This window comes from Drosophila innubila, assembly GCF_004354385.1.
Source record: "Drosophila innubila isolate TH190305 chromosome 2R unlocalized genomic scaffold, UK_Dinn_1.0 1_C_2R, whole genome shotgun sequence".
Classification (NCBI taxonomy): Eukaryota; Metazoa; Arthropoda; class Insecta; order Diptera; family Drosophilidae; genus Drosophila; species Drosophila innubila.
Window position 1 is genome coordinate 12,477,959 of NW_022995374.1, and position 11,767 is coordinate 12,489,725.

Here is an 11,767-nt window from a genome sequence, read left to right on the forward strand (position 1 = left end):
TCTTACTCTCCAGTCGCTCCCCCTTCGGGTCCTTAGATATTGCTATTTGGTTATGCTCGCAGCTCTTTCATTTTCTTTTTTTTTTGCTTTTCTCTTTTGACTGCGCGTTGTGTGCAAGTTGGTCATAAAAATGGAGTAACATTTATGACCCACATCAGGAATCCTTAGATAGAAAGAGACGGGCAGAGTGTGTGGGGGGAGTGTGTGGGGAGTAAAAGTTGCGAGCGCTGCGTGTTCGTGTTGCAGGGTTATGTGGGCGTGTGTTTACCGCCTGCAAGCGCAACATTCACAAGGATATTTTATTTTACTGTTATTTTTGTTTGCCATTTTTGCTTTGCGCTTTGCCCCTTTCCCACCCACTTTCGATGGCCATTTACTTTTGACTCCTGTTTTTGTTTCTTCCCTTTCACTCCTTTTGCTCACTTATTTACGGCGTCTGCTTTCTCAATTGTTGTTGTGCTTTCTATTCTGCTTCTTTTGATTGTCGAATTACCGCTGCTTTAACCCACAGTTTTCGCTCTCTCTCTCTTTCTCGCCGCTAGCTGTATTTTTCGCCGCCAAATCGCCGTTAAACCAGCGACGCCGCCGCTGACGCTGACGTCGCTGCCGTTTTGTTTGCCGTACAAATTTTTCAAGGGTAAATATGCGTATCGGATTTTGTTGAGGTGCGCAAGGATTTGCGTGTCACACACACACACACTGAGACTTGAGTGAGTCAGTTAGTAAGGTAATGTGTGTGTGTGTGTGTGTGTGTGGTTGGCCACTTAAATTTAACTCACCGCTTCTGTTGCTGCTGCTGCGTCTTCGCTCATTAAGCATGCAACACATATTTGCATGCGCATGCAAGCGTCTCCTCCCGCACCTCCTTCTCCTCCTCCTCCTCTGCCTCCTATTTATACTACTCCTTCTCGCACACTGACCCAGTTCGCTTTGTTTTGCGTGTTTATCTTGCACACGTTTTCAGCGGCTGCTGTTGCCGCCTGTCGTTGTTGTTGTTGTTGTTGCTGTTTTTGTTCTTATTCAGCCTCTTTTGCGTGTTTTATTTTTGCATGCCTTTCTTCTGCTATGACCGACTTTAAGTAAATCACGCTTTTAGTAACAGTTACAGCAGCAATCACCAACACAATGAATAGTCACCGAGCAATTTGTTAAAGAAATGACCACAGTGCAGGCCGAAAGTATGCAACATTAAATTAATTACACTTTCACTGGTTATTTTCTCATGCGCTTACACTTAAGCACTTAAACCGCTCGTGTGCAATTTGTATGCGCTTCCTTTCACTGTTTGTTTTTCTATTGTGTTGCTAATTTCGTTACTTTCACTTTGTTAGGCTTTCGCCTGCTGTCGTGTGTGTGTGTCTGTGTCTGTGTGTGCGTTTGTGTGCGACTCTTCGTGTGTATTTGTAAGCACACGTGTGCGTGGCTGCAGCCAGTTCCTGTCTGTGTGTGCGTATCTGTATCTGTATCTGTGCGTCGTCAGTTTTCGTTTTTCGACTTTTGGTCGCACATTGATTTTTCACTTAACAATAATTCAAATAGACTTTAATTTCGATTAAACTTTGTATGCACAATTTCTCGGAAAACTTTTCAAAGCGCGTTTTTCATTTCGTTTTGATTGCTTTTCATTCCATTTTGCGCGCGCTCTATGTGTGAGTGTGTGTGTGTAGCAGGTGGAAAATAAAATAATTGCTCAATGCGGTCTACGGGAGCAGCGCACGTCCGCTCGCCACGGCTCTTCACACATTTCTGAGAGCGGACATTTCACAAAATGTTTACGTTTCATTTCCTTGCGCTGCTGACTCTCCTGCTATTTGTCGCTCTCACATAGCTAAGTCCGCATCTGTGACTTTGCAATTGACTTTGCTCTCTGTCTTTGCGTGCGCTCTTTGCGTTTGTGGTTATGGAGGGAGCAGTGCAGAACAGGCGGCGCCAGAATGTCTACGCATAAATAATACGCACGTGCTTGGTGAGAGCGGAAGAGCAAAGAAGTAACAGTTGCTCTCACTACAAAGTAAATCCTTACTGCCAGGTGTGTGAGACGAAGAAGAGAGAAAGTGATGAGGCTTTAGCGACTGTTAGAAGCTGCTGCATTTTTACGAGTTTCAAGAGTGTTATACAAATGTTAAACAAAGACGATTAACTTAAATAACTGTTATACAAGCGCACTAGTAATTTGATAATTTTTTGTATTTTTACTAACTTTCTTTAATCAATGCAAGGTATGTAATAGTCGCATATGCCTTATTAATGCCGCCTGCAATCATAACAGTAAACAAATCGCAGGAGAGAAATACCCATGCAAATACACAAAATAAAAAAAAGAATAACAACTGCTTTTGCCTCACTCTCTTTGGTTTTGCACTCGCTCATGCGCTCTCACACGTTCGCTCAATGCGCAGCTTCTTGATGATTTCTTTAGCTTTTGCCCACAACCTGCTTCTCCACAAGCCCCTTCCACCACAACTACACTTTATTCCTTGCCTCATGCATAGCACGTGAACTTTTGTGTTTACTTTTTAATTTTCTTTTGGCTGTTAGATTTAGCGTTGTTGTAGTTGTTTTGTGTTGCACGTTGCTTTTGTTTTTCTGCCGCTTTTGCTTGTTTAACATTGCAGTTTTCATTCATAGCATCAAAGGCGAATCTCGAAACAGCTGCCGTTAGAGAGGGGTTAGCTGGAGAGAGGGGGTAAGAAGAAGGGTGTCTGCTGGGAACTACGGCAACTGCTTGCCAGCGATCGGCAGCCGTCATGTTGCTTGACTATGGAAATTGGCGCAAAATATGCCCCAGTTGCTTCCCCAGGCAGTTATGCTTATGTTGTGGTACCTCCATCTTCTTCTTCTTCTACTTCTTACTTTGTTTATTTTTTCGGCTTGCTTCACATTTTGGGAACACTTTGCATACACATAGAGAAAAATTCAGTGAAATTTCAGTATTTAACTTTGATAAAGCGTTAAATATAGATTTGGTAGATTTAAAGATTTAAATTATTTAATTTCAATGTAATTCCTGTTAAATTAATGAAATAATAAACGTGATTTAAATTCAAGTAAAAAATATGGTATTTTTAATTTAAAGTGCTTTCACTTTGGACTTACTATATTCATAAAAACTTTGACATTTACGTAGGTTATTCATTTCATTTAATTTTAATTCGTTTTCTATTTAAATCTAACATGAAAAAAAAAACAAATATTATATGTTATATGTGTACTTATATTTTGTCCATGCTTTTTTTCTTTGGTTGTAAGTGTGTGTTTGTGTGTGTGCAAGTGTTGCAGCTGCCATTTTACATTTGCTGAAGTCATGTTAAATCATGCATGCTGATTGTCATGTGGTCTCAAGCATGCTCGCAACATTGCAACAGTGCAACAGTCGGTAGCTGCATACTGATTTGCATTTTGTTAAGCAGCATAAATATGCAAGTTACAGACAGTGCTGCCAATTAGTCAATGTTCAACTGCTTAAACTGTTCGACTGTTCTTTAAGAGATGTTTCCAAATTTTACCAAAAATAGCATCAACAAAGGCTTTGATTTTAGGCATACAAATAAACACATGCAGCACACGGAAACCGAGCAAACAGACAACAAGGGTAAGGGTTGAGGGGTGAGAGGTGAGACGGGGATAGTGGGTAGTGGATAAGGGAGTGTGGCAACGGATATGTCTGGGCCGTAATTCATATGTCAGCTATTCCCTTCTGCTCCAACTATTGCCATGAGTAATTGCTCTTGTGCATGTCTCTCTCTCTCTCGCTCGCTTGCTCACTCTCTCTTTCCATCTCACTGTCTGCCTGTCTGGCAACGCTGTGTGCTTTACGGTTAGTTTGCAAGCCATTTAGGCCTGGACCACGTCAAGGTAAACTGTTGATTTCATGCGACGTTCTGCGGTCCTGGCTGGAAACCAAATTCTGGTTTTGGTTATGCTCCTGCTGACAATGTGCACTAGGTGTGTTCCACCAATCTCCGCAGTATTCAAAACAAGCAAACGAAATGACGCTGCTTTAAAAATGTCTGAGATTTAATTAAAAAAACAAATGTATTTTAAATTTCAACTAAATTATTAGTCATTGTTATATTTTATACTTAATTTTTAAATTTAATTGAAATTATTACAATACATTTTTAATTTTATTACATTTTTCAGTAAATGTTTTGCCAATGGAAAGCAGAGATGAAATTTTTCTAATCAGGTGTGCCACAGAAAGCAAAACCAACCGAAAATCTCCCAAAAATGTATGGATATTAAAGAATTTTTCGGTTGGTTTCGAATTCTGTGGCACCCCTGAATACCTTTGTTTCCAATTTCAACAAAATTATTAATAACAATAAATAAATTCATTCAAGACGTTTTTTGTTATTTTATATCTTTTGGAAATAAATTTAATTGAGTTCCATGAATTTTTAAGTTTATTTAATTTTTCAACATATTTTTTGACATTTGAAGGCAAGCAAACTTGGTTTTAGTTGTTACAGATTGGCGGAACATGCCTGAATGTGTGAGAGTGTGGACGTGTGTGTTTGTTGTGTGTCTGTTTGTGTTTGCATATTTTGTTGAGCTGCTTGCGCCTGTTAGTAATGACATTACGAGCAGCTAAAGCTGAATGCTGAAAAGATCAAAACTGCAACCAAATGCAAAACGACCAACACCTTCTCCCTCCCTCCTCAGCACACTCCCTCCAGCCCTATCTCACTTGGGCGACAAATTTTCGGTACGTTTTCTCTGTGACATGCAAATTTCATGGCTGAGCTTTGAGTGCTGCCATAAAATGTGACAAAATGGAGTCGTTGCTTTGGTGCGCTGAAAAGTATGCTATGAAATGTATGCGACACGCGCGTACATACAATGAAATCCACACACAACCACTCACACACACACACACAGATACACACCCACACAATTGGAGTGGAGTGAGTTGAATGGTTTATTTTGGTATAGAGTCGATAATTTAATGTACGTACAGACATTGGGGAATAGACTAGCTCTTCTCCCCAAAGGGTTGATAGCAAACTCGACCCCGTCCTTGCTTATCCCACCTTCATTCTCCCAAAGGAAAGCCTTTTTTGCTCTAAATTTAGGATGTGAGCGCGCTTAAAAGCATTTCATTTCATTGACCAATTCAACTCACTAAATAGTGGTTAACAGTTGTTTGTTGCCCTCAGTTGTTGCTGTTGTTGTTGTTTCTGTTGTTGTTGTATTTGTTAGTTATTGTGGCTGTGGTTTTGATACCCAACAAAAGCGTATTTAATGTGCTATATAAGATTTTATTATTATTTATTTTGGCAATCAAGAAAAATTTTAATATTAGAATATATGAAATTCCATTTAAAAATCAATAAAAATTTAAAATAATAATTACATTTTTTTGATTCTGAGATGATTTTATATTAAAACATGCAAGGTATTACTCTTTATAAATGGATTATAGATAAAATAAAATGAATAAGCTAAAATTTAAATAAAATTACACTTCCTAATTAGCTTTTAAATAAAAATAGTACTGTAATTATATTAAGAATTTAATTCCCTAGCAGAATTCGGAATATCAGGTCAAAATTAAATAGAGAATATATTAAATATTTAATTATTTATTAATATTTCATAGAACTGAAACGTTTGTAATGTATAAAATTTAAAAATAAGCTAATTGAGTGCTAGTTTAATAATTTTATGAAACTCTTGTTACTGCAAATATTTACAGGGTATTTAATCTTGCGTTGTGGGTTTTGGCTTAGGTGTTTGTTGTGTGGCACGTGGCATAAAACAAACCGCAGATTGTAATTAATTGAATTCATCCGTTGTATCATGCATGTTTAAATTTATTCTCATGTGAATGTGTGTGTGTGTGTGTGTATATTGGTATATGTATTTGTACATTAATCACATATGCAAATTGGAATCAAATACAGATGCGATATTAGCGAGGCTAATTCTGAAACAAACCGTTGGTAAATAATTCATGCATTTTCAATCCAATTAACTCCCTTAGCCACCCCACCCCCTTCCCTGTTGCATATGCCCCAATATGGATGTTGAGGGGGCTTCCTCTCCTCCTCCAGCCAGCTGACAGGTGTTTCACTTTTTCGTACAGATTACGGATTACACAATCAGCTTTGTCAGTGTGGCAAATGGTTGTTTATTTTGCATTTTGCAACAAAGTACGTGCCTCAGCTCCTGAGAGGGGGGGAGGAGTGGCAAGAGGAGCATCTGGAGCAGGAGATTGTCACTTGTAAATTCCATGCGTGATCGATGCACAGAGCTCAGAGCCATGATGATGATGATGATGATGATGATAATGATGAAGCCATGGAATTGAATTCAATGCGCAACACGCAACGGCATCGTGAAGTCGTGACGTTGTGGCATCGTGTCGCCTTGGCTGCCTCTCGGGGGCAACATTAATGTCAATTTTGATGCCTGATTTATGGCAACGCATTTGGGCCAAGTTGGCTTCATTTGAATTCAATTGGCTCGCTGCGAAAGATGCCGCACTGATTTCATAAGACGAGTCTTAAATAAATACCATATACCATTTACCATAAATACATATATTTCGCTTATATAAAGTTGATATATGTATGTATTTAGTGCGACTGCTTGTCACGGCTGAAGAGCACGTGACCCGCTAACCTTAAAAATGCTGCCGTCTCTGACTGAAAGTTGGCTGCCACGCCCTCTACACGCCCATCGCCGTCACTGCCAAAGGGCAATAAAAAATTGACAACGTCAAAAAAGCAAAGACCGAAAAGTTTTAGCATCTGAGTTTTACAACAAAATGAAGCCCATTCTCCGTCTCGCTCCCTCACTCCCCCTCTGCTCACCCCGGGGATGCTGTCTATTTCTAGCAGTTGACACAGTTTCGAGACGTTGCCTTTGTCGTTGTCGCTGTCGTTGTTATCCTTAAAAGGATGCGCTAAGAGTGCAGCACAGTCGAAATTGCTTTGCATTTGCATTGTTAGGCAACCACCTACTTTACCCCCCCTGCCCTACCCGCTGCAGCACCTGCACAGCTGCTGCCACATTTAAGTATTATTAAAGCGCCCCCTGGCGGCAGCCACATGCACACATTTCACATTTGCCGGCAGCACTTTGCTCGCAGATTTATGACCAAATATTGGGGAAAAGCGAGGAAAACTGCCTCAACTCGCAGCTTGCAACAACGGTTAAATTTTTCATACGCCGCTGATAAAACTGTCGACAAACGCACACACACACATGACTTAAGGCTGAAAATTGGTTTCTGTGTTGCATAGTGTTTACCTATAGGTTCGGTTTACAGTTATGTCATGCAAAAGTCAACTTGTTTGGCTTTCATTCGCTGTCCACACACAGAAACGCGTTCCTTACTTGACTGCGCCACTTGCCACTTGCCACTTGCCAGTAATCCCCGCCAAGCGTCCAATTCTCCGTATATAATCCATTAAAATGTACGCAGCGAGGGCCGCACGAAAAGTTGCCGAAACCATTGTGACTTGGGCAAAAAGCTGATAAAAAATATTATCGGAGAATATGAACACACTTGGAATAGTTTAAATGAAGCATATATTATATAATATAGATAGTTCAGCCCTGTGCTCATTAAAGATTAGCAAAAAAACAAAGTCATTTAAGTGACTCTTATCCTGACCAAATTTTGTTCATATAGGTTCATAGCTGCCATTTGACTGAGCGGTCAAAAATCAAGTTTTAGTTTGAAAAAAACAATAAATAAATAAGTTATTCATGATAATTATAGGTTTGATAAAAGACTTCCGTTTTTTTTGCATTGTTTTTTTTAAATTGTACTCCAATTTATATTGCTTTTATGCACTTTATACCCAAAGATTAAACAATTCTCACATTTCTAATTAATATTTTATGTATAGAAGACAGGGACTGTAATCATTATAAGTTTTATTATAAAACGCAAGAAATATTCATTATTCTACAAGTTTTAGTATATTACTTATGATTACTTTTGAGCAAAAAATATAATTGAGAAATAATCATAGCTTTTGAAAAAAAAAATTAAAACTCATAGAATAATGTTGATTTCTTGAGTTTCATTTTTTTTAATCAAAAATAAAACTCAAGGTGTTATTTGAAGCATTGCAAGTTGTTAAATATTACGCCTACATAAATTGTCTCCTCTTTTTTTTAATCACTACCATAAAATTTATTTGTTTATAAACTATACAAACCGCCCTCGTTTAGCTGAAATGTTAGCAGTGCTCATCCACTTGGCTCCGCTGCTCCGAGTGTACTCAATGCAGCACTGAAATTCATTTAACGACTTGGCGCACTTTAACATCACACAGACATATGTACAGACAAGCTCACACACATACGTGTACAGACACACACACATACGCACACACACTGTAGGAGAGGCCGAAAAAACTCATATGGCAAGTTGTTCCTGTTGCACGCTCATTTATGTGTGTAGTTGTGTGGAGGGGTGAGGAGGGGAGGAGGAGGGGGGAGGGAGAGGAAGAGGAAGAGGGAGGCATGTGACAACAGGAAGACAAAAGTCGACAATGGTTGTGACTGTGTAACTTGACCTTGACACGTTCCAAGTTACATGCTTGCTCTTTCACCTCCCCCCTCGACTACTCGCCCCTCTTCCTTTTCCCGTCGTAGGCGTCTTTTTGACATTCGTTTGGATTACGTAAATTGAATTTTCAGTTTGATGAATGTAAGCCTTGTGAAAATGTGAGTGTGTATACACTAATAAAACAAACTGTGCTAAAATCAAGATTTTTGTCTGAAAACTAAGAATTTTGGTCTAAAAACTGCGTTGAGAATATAAAATTCTTAGATTAAGAAAACACTTCTTGGTTTTGAGAACATTTCAAATAAGACCAAATTCTTATTTTAAGAATAAATGTTCTTAAAATTAGAACAAAAAAATTCAAAAATTAAAAATGATTTTCTAAATTTCTAATTTTTTTATTTTTGATTTTGACTTTTATACATTTATTTCTGTCTTGGTAATTTTTTACAAATGTTATTTTAATTTGTTACTGAAGCGGTTTCTATATAAAATAGTACATATTTAAACTTTCCTAACAATTTAAGATTTTTATTCTTGTATTAAGTACTTTGATTTTTTAGATTAATATTCTTAGTATCAGTAATATGGTCTTAAAATGTGCTTATTTTAAAAACAAAATTTGTATGATGTGTCTTCTTGATTTTAAAAGTTGTTCTTTTTTTTCAGTGTAGGTGTGTGTGTGGGCGAGGCTGTTGTGTATGTGTGTGTGTGGGTGTGCGCGAGATTTTTGGTGTGCCTGCAATTGCCAGTTGAGCCTGCAGCTATGCAATGTCCTTTATATTTTTCAAATTTGCTGCAATACTTTAGAACTTAAATGGTGGAGTCAATAGGGGGAAAGGAAGGGCAGAGAAGTCGCACACAACTTGAAATTAAATTTGGTAAATGCTCAACATTCCGAAAGGTCAAAATGTTAATGTATTTGAAATGAGGCAACACCAAATACCAGATGAGAGAGATACGGCACAAAAACTTTTACTTTTCGTTCTCTACCTCTCAATCTCATGGAGCGAAGGGTATATTAAAATATAAGACTCTATAGAGTATATAATCTATATAAAGTATCGATTTAGCCAAGTTCTTCACTTCATCTCTGTGCGAATGAATACATAAAGGTAAAATATCAATAACTTTAATTTATTAACTCTAGATCGAACATATACAAAGAAAGAAATAAAACTTTTAATTTGAAATCAGCAACGAGTATTAAAAATAAATTAAAATATTTTTTAATTAAGTACCGGGTATTTGTGAGTCGGCTATTTGCCTCTAAAGTTCTTAGTTGTGTTGCTTTTTGTGGGCTCATTGCCCTGTGGCCCTCGCTCCTAGCAAACAGACTGAGCAAAGTGGAAAACTTGCCCATGTTCATTCATCCATCTCGACATGCCCAACAGGCAGACCCGCAAGACAACAACAACAACAACAACGACGAGAAGAACAAAAATAAAAAGAAAATGTGGTCCAGTGTCTACAAGTGGCCGGACAATCGAACACCGAACACAGCAATACCAGCATGCCTTGTCCTTGGGCCACATCGAGAGGAAGGCATGGTCGTGGGCGTCAGCATTGGCGTAGGCGTATAATGCGATTTGCCACACGTAGACAAGATTTTTTGTGAGCGGAGTCAAGACACCGTCAATTTGGATTACGCTACAGAATGGAAGTGGGAGGGGAAATGCCCGGGTTCCAATGGGTAGCACATTGCGATACGCGAGTACAATGTTCCATTATTTATTCATAAACACTTTAGTTATTTAATAGCATTATGAACTTGGCGATAAGTTGGGGAGCCATATGCCATATATAATGACTGCGGATCTGTCACGCAATCTGTGCGCAATTTATTGATAGCTGAACAACTGCAATTAGCTTTCAACAAAAGCACTTTAATTGCTAGCAAAAGCATTTCAAAAGGCAGCTGTTATTATCAGTAAGGTCTATTCAAAATAATATTTACATGCGATCCATTAAAATATATTTTTCTAGATTAATAGGAAAAACCCAGCTTTAAAATGATAAGAATAATCCAGTAAGAACAATAAAGGCCACAGCTAAGTGCTCAACTACAACATACCCTTTAGTCATCTCTGATATTTCATATTAAGTATAAGCTCTTACATTCAAACCAACCTGAACGTTAGGTGGCGCCAGATGTGCTTTAACTTCATTATTTTTTTGAATTTTAAAGAAAGAAATTATAATATAATTATATACAAATTATATACAACTTGGAAATAGTGAATTGAGATTGTTTTATTTTATTTTGTATTCATTGATTAACTTTTTTCAATTATCTGGATCCAATCTGCAAAGCATCGACTCCGGATCCGTCTCGCAATCTGTTCAAAGCATTATTAACAATTAGTTAGTCACTTTCACTTACAATGTAATTAAATAATGGAATTACCTGCAGCAACAGTGAAAATTGAAGCTATCAACAACCAAGCGGCAAGCAAAAAAATATTTACGATGCGATCCATTTCATATACTTTTCTATAATGATAGGAAACATTCGTATGAACAACGCAAAATAAACTCACTGACCTGCTTATCAGTACAAAAAAACTCATCATGCAACTGTGTCTGAATACATATATAAACCTATCAAATGAAATTTAAACGGAAATGTGGCGGTCGGCCAATAAATAACGACCATTTTTTTTAGAAGCTACAACATCCAAAACAATATATTTAAACAGGAACAAAATATTTAAACTTGACAATATGACTTACTTATTTTTAATATATAAATTAAAATTGGAAAGTTTTCAGGCAACAAAATTACAGTTTTTAATATTATACCAATTTAAATTGATACGTTATTGCAAATATATTTATATTTAAATTAATAATACTCACCACATTCAACACAATTCAATTAAAAAAAATTAATTTTTTTTAAATATTCGGATCCAAATGGCACAGCGTTGACTCGGGACTTATTTCGCAAGCTGCACATAATATATAAAATATATATTTGGTAAATTTTAATTAAAAACAAATTAAATAAATAAAATTACCTGGAGGAACACTGCAGATTAATGCATTTAGCATCCAAGCGGCTAACACCAAAATATTAATGATCCGATCCATTCCACATACTTTTTCAGAATGATAGGAAATAATCATACCAATAAATTACATTCATATAAAATCGTATAACACATATACTATACACATGAATAACAACGCAATCTTAACACGCTGTAATAATATTAATTTTATTGCTGAATCAACTCA

The 11,767-nt window shown here is 37.2% G+C and overlaps 2 long non-coding RNA genes across 2 annotated transcripts; both read right to left on the minus strand.

Annotated features, from left to right (window-relative positions):
- Positions 1-389: 389 nt before the first annotated feature.
- LOC117784024 lies at positions 390-4,896 on the minus strand. The gene is made up of 2 exons (XR_004617396.1): positions 4,861-4,896; positions 390-699 (listed from the first exon to the last, which is right to left on the minus strand). It is a non-coding gene; the product is annotated as an uncharacterized LOC117784024 (long non-coding RNA).
- Positions 4,897-10,749: 5,853 nt separating this feature from the next.
- Positions 10,750-11,648, minus strand: LOC117783622. Its single transcript, XR_004617375.1, has 4 exons — positions 11,548-11,648; positions 11,387-11,478; positions 10,935-11,020; positions 10,750-10,866 (listed from the first exon to the last, which is right to left on the minus strand). It is a non-coding gene; the product is annotated as an uncharacterized LOC117783622 (long non-coding RNA).
- Between the last annotated feature and the right edge of the window lie 119 nt (positions 11,649-11,767).